Genomic DNA, 5,383 nt, shown 5'->3' with positions numbered 1-5,383 from the left:
CGTCATCAGGAGGCAAAGGGCTGTGATTTCAGAGGCCACATACAAGGCCACTTTTTGTTTATTTCATATTCAAAGAACAGGCCCTAACACGGACACATTTCTTGTCTGTGATGTTCACCCTTTTCTTAGCTGGTCTGCAGGATGCATAGGCAAGCACTTCTACGATGTTTGGGGGGGGGGGGGGCAAAGCAGCAAAGAGTGCAAAAGCTTTCACTTCCTTTTTAACCTTTATTGGGTAGAAGAGAGCAATTTGAAAATGCTGTCGCTGGAGAGTTAGAGTAACTTCCTGGCTGCTTTTGTCGAGAGAGCCCCTGCTGTCCATGTCTTCAAATAGAATCGAGAAGCACGCTTTATTACACCTTTCACAGAAACATTTAAATCATGTGGGGTTTGGATGCAACATTCTTTCTTCAACACTCCAGGGACTCTCCTAGCCAAAAGGATGACACAGCCTTGGTTGAAATCTGTCTCTCCAGGAGGATGCGGAGGGTTTGAAGGATTCTACCCATGGGTGAGCTGCTGAATTGGCCCCAGCGATTCAGAAACAGAGGACTACACTTGCATCAAGGGTTTATTCTTGTTAGCAATCATAGCACAACTGGCACAAATAATATGTATTAGCTGGATTGTTATTTCAAGAAAAGTGCCACAAATGTTCAGAAGGAAAAAAGGAGGCCCCCAGAAAGCAGGAGTCATCAAGTGGGAGAGGCTGATAACACAAAATACTTGTCTTCTGAGCTTCTCGTGTAATTTGCAAAATAAGAAAGCAATTTGACCCCCACCCCATCCACCGAACTGGGTCAGGTTTGTGACCTCTCATTTGATAAAGGCAATTGCCTCTTAGTTTTATTTTATTATTATTATTTTCTGCTGGGGATTGAATCCAAGGCCTTTCCACTGAACGACAGACACTCTCAGGCCTTTTTCTTTTTTATTTTGAGACAGAGACTTGCTAAGTGACTCTGTTGCCCAGGCTGGGCTTGAACTTTCCATCTTCCTGCCTCAGCCTCCCTGTGTGCTGAGACTGCTAGTGTGTGCCATGATACCCAGCTTGCAGACCCCTAGTTTTTATAAAGATAAATCTTGGGTACAATGCTAAACCTCAGATAATAAGAAGGGATTTGACCCTGCTTGTCAACTGGTGACTAAAAAGAAAGTGAGATGAATGAATGGAATGGAAAGCAGTGGAGCTGGTGAGCGTTGAGTGAGTGGAAGAGCGGGAGGAAGTGCGTAGGTGAAACCGGAAACTTGGTTCAGAGGTGACTACTGTGTGTGGCGGGCTACATGCAGCTTTGCCTTGTAAGAACAGTTGGGCAGTTTATTTTCTCCTCCAATAGACACAAATATGGTAGAGTAGGTTAGAGAGCCGGACTTTCCTCTTCAAAGGCTTTGCTTTGACTCTTGGTAAACTGGACCACATTTATCAAATCACCAATCTCACTCTTGTTCTTTTCTAGAATTAGACAACCCTTTCAATGTTTTTGACTAAGTTTTCTGGAAGAGGACAGATTTGTTGATTGTCAACACAGCTTTGAAGAATGCTTATTACAAGATTTATAGATTCATAGTTGCTGGGAAAGGACTACAAGTCTTTTAAGGTCAGAGCCCCTGTGGGATTCACTGGCATGCCATTTCTTTTTCCTTCGTTCCTTTCTTTCATTCTTTATTTCTTTTCTTTTTCTTTTTCTTTTTTCTTTTTTTTTGAGATAAGGATTCATTGTTGATACCAGGCTCACCTCGAGCTCACCATGATCCTCCTGCCTCAGCCTCCTGAATGCTGGGATTACTGGCATGGAGCACAACATGCAGCTTATTGGTGTGTCTTTCCAAGTGTTTTAACTGCAGTAGGTGCTTGCTAAAGGTGTACAGAATGAGTGAGGTCTGTTCGTCCCAACATCTCCAAATAAACACCGATAAATAAATAAGAATGGATAGAAACTCATGTCAAGTTCCTATGGTCTGTGCCTCTATTTCCACAGTGTCGCATATTTGGAGGTTTGGAGACTGCTGGACTGTGCTGTTTTCTATTGCTTTTAATGGTGATAATGGAAATACTGTAAGAGGGATTCTGAGGTAAGGCACCCAAAGCTTCTTTTCTTTCCCTGACTGTCAGCCAATTGTATGCAAATTTCGAGCAAAGTTTAGTAGGCTCTGGTGTCTACCACAGCTCTGCATGTATGACAGTGAGGTGCAGAATGTTGGTGTACATTAATGTCATTGACTGTCTTGCTTTCTTCCATTTTTCCTGCCCTTTCCATAAAGCATTAAATAAATTGGGCATGGTGGCACACACCTGTAACCCCAGCACTTAAGAGGCTGAGACTGGAGTATCCCTGAGAGTTCAAGGCTAGTCTGGACTACATAGTGAGTTCAAGACCAGCCTGAACTACATGGTGAGATCTTGTCTCAAAAATCAGTATTAGATAAAGCATTAGAGTACTTAGCTCTTGGCTTCTCTCTGACAGAAAGTCCAGAAGCCCAAAATGGTAGGGTTTTTTTTTTTTTTTTTTTTTAGGAATTCAGGGAGCCTGAGTTACTGGAGCTATTGTGCAGCCCCTGCTCCCAGGAATTTTCCTTTCTCAGTCTCCCCAGATGCCACCCACAGTCACACCAGTCACTCTAAAGAGGCTTTCTCAGCAGTCAGGCGCTCGGCCCATCCCCAGGCCAGAAGCCATTCTGGGGACTAAGATGACAACGCACTGAGCAGACAAAAGCCTGCTCTGTGCCCAGCTCTGTCTGGCTCATTGTTGGGATCTAGAGGCAAGTTAGGGCCACACATTCTCTGCATATCAGGATGTCTGTAATCCTGGGGATGGTTTCTTTCCATCACTGAAGATGCACAAGCAAATTAAGAGTGGATTTTTTTACAGCAGAGTTCTTATTTGGGGGGTGTTGTTTTTGTTGCTTCCTCTTCCCTGTCTTAGAACAGCTAGCACACGCTTTGCACTCGAAACTAGGAGGCAGAGAAGAATTATTTCAGTACAGAAACTCCAGGCCTCTGAGTTGATGTTTGTAGTTCTCCGTTTACTTTATCAAGATCTTTGGCAAGTGTTCTTACACGTTGACTTTCTCTATTGGTTTCATATTAACAGACCTTATCTGAGCTCTGAGCGTGGGGAAGAAGGGTGGGGCACCCGGGCAAGCAAAATGTTTGTCATGTGAAAATAGTTTTGTGGGTAATGCTAAAGGAAAAAAAGATCATTTGGTTGAGCACATTGTTTGCCTCTAAGAAGATAATCCAGTCAATGAATCCACTACCAATTATCAAGCAAGTGCTTCAGTCCAAATCTAAATTTAACTGGTATTTATTGAATGCAGGCACTTTCACATATAGTATCTCACCCTGAGTTAACAATTTTAGTGAACTAGCTTGTTCTTAATCTTTGTCCAAGTGTTATAAAACCTGAGTTCCTTGTGGCAGGAAGATTGCAAGTTTGAGCCCAACCTAGGTAGCTTACTGACTTAGACCTTGTCTTTAAAAAGCTCGGGGGCTTAGGTAGCTCAATAAGAAGGCCCAGTGTTCAATCCCCAATACAGCACCCAAAAAAAAGGAAAAAAATGAAAGGAGAGAAAAAAATTTTTTTTTCCTTCTTATTTCCAATTTTGATCTTGCTTTCTTGGTAATCCAGTGATGTTTAGTATTACGGTTCTGTTGTATGACAACATCTATATGCAAATGAAAATAACATTTTGTTCAACTGACCACTTGCTCTTTGCCATTCACTATGTTCTGCCCTCATAAGTTTGATATTCCTGGATGCTGGTGCCAGGCCAAAATGATAGGCACTAGAATGCTACAGTGACAACAGAATGACTTCCTAGCTTTGGTTAAAAGCACTGAGACATGGGAATTAAATCATCTGTGCCACTGAAAGCTGGAAAGTGGGCAAGCTAAGACTCAAAGTTGGTTCCCTCTGCCTCTTCCCTTCTACTAAGCATGGTGGCCAGAATTCTAAAGTGAAGCCTACAACTCCAACAGCCTGACGCTCTGTCATGATTAGATTATATGACAAAGAGGTCGCTGTCACTCCTTCAGTTATGTAACATTCTATGTAGCTAGCCAAGTTGAAGGGATTTTGCTAAGGTAATTAAAGCCCCAAGTCAGTTTTCAGTAATCAAATTGGTGATCATCTTCTGTGGGCCTAACTCGCCCTCTTGGAGGTCATTTCAAAAGAGCTCAAATCTTGCCTGCGGCACAGAGCCTCTCTACTGCTCATCTTTAAAATGAAGCCATAAGATAGATCTTCTGTAAAAGAGAAAGTGACACGATACGAAGGGAAGGCAGGGGGAGTGGAGGGGAAGAGGATAAGAAAGAATCAAGATGTGTTTTGTATCTATGATGAATGCACTGCAAACATGCTAACAAAAAATAAAATTTTAAAGCAACTATGAGTTCTGTAGCTTCAAGAATTCTGTTCACAACACTTCAACACTTGAGCTTCAAAGAGGACTCTGAGCTTACAGATAAAAATGAAGCCCCAGCTGACATCTTGGTTGCAGCCTTGCAGGAACCAAAGTAAGGATCCACTAAACCATGTCCACGCTCTTACTGCTTAAAAACTGTGAGATAATAAATACATTGTTTCTAATCCCTACGTGTCATTTCTTATGCAGCAATAAAACTGGCCAAGAAGGGTTTAGATCTGTTTTTACCTTGTCTTCAGGTTTTTCTTTGCCTTGCTTATGTGAAATGCTGTGTTAGAAATTATGTCACAGGAAAAAAGAGATTTAAGGTCCATGCTAGTCTGTAACGGTGATGTTTATGTGTCTACACATTTCATGGTACGTCTCAGTTCTCCTGAATACAGCTTTGCCTCGACCAGGAAGCAGTGCAGTTTTCCTAAAATAGGCCATAGAGTAAATATTTTCTAGCTGGTTGTGGTAGTACACACCTATAACCCTAATACTCTGGGAGGCTGAAGGAGGAAGATCCCAAATTTGAGCCCAGCCCGGGCAATTTAGTAACTTAGTGAGATCTTGTCAAAAAAAAAAAAAAAAAAAAAAAAAAGCTGGAAACATAGTTCTGGGCAAAAGCCCTGGGTTTAATTCCAAGTACAGGGGAAAAGTTTATATATATAGTGCTTTTCAGTCCACGTGGTCTCTGCCACAGGTAATCAATTCTGCCATTCTAACAGAAACATAACCACAGAAAAGCTGTAAGTGAAAGGGTGCGGTCATGCGATAATAAAACTTTACTTAGGGATATCAAAGTGAAAACTACATGAAACATTAACATGCCCAGAAATGATATTTTGATTTTGAGTTCTCCCAGTCTTTTAAAATTGTAAATAGCATCCCTAGGTTTCAAGGTACAGAAAAACAGGTAGTTAACCATACTTGGCCCTTAGGCCAGAGTTAGCTTACTTCCTGTTCATAGAGAGAT

The 5,383-nt window shown here is 41.8% G+C and overlaps 1 long non-coding RNA gene across 1 annotated transcript; it reads left to right on the top strand.

Annotated features, from left to right (window-relative positions):
- The first annotated feature begins 315 nt into the window (after positions 1-315).
- On the top strand, positions 316-4,745 carry LOC134474567 (uncharacterized). The gene is made up of 3 exons (XR_010045409.1): positions 316-511; positions 1,458-2,073; positions 4,384-4,745. It is a non-coding gene; the product is annotated as an uncharacterized LOC134474567 (long non-coding RNA).
- Positions 4,746-5,383: the final 638 nt, after the last annotated feature.

The sequence above is a fragment of the Cavia porcellus genome, unplaced genomic scaffold (genome assembly GCF_034190915.1).
Source record: "Cavia porcellus strain 051 isolate PalLab524CR breed Dunkin Hartley unplaced genomic scaffold, mCavPor4.1 scaffold_33, whole genome shotgun sequence".
NCBI lineage: Eukaryota > Metazoa > Chordata > Mammalia > Rodentia > Caviidae > Cavia > Cavia porcellus.
The sequence above is the reverse complement of the archived record's forward strand: the minus strand, read 5'-3'. Positions and strand labels throughout refer to the sequence as shown.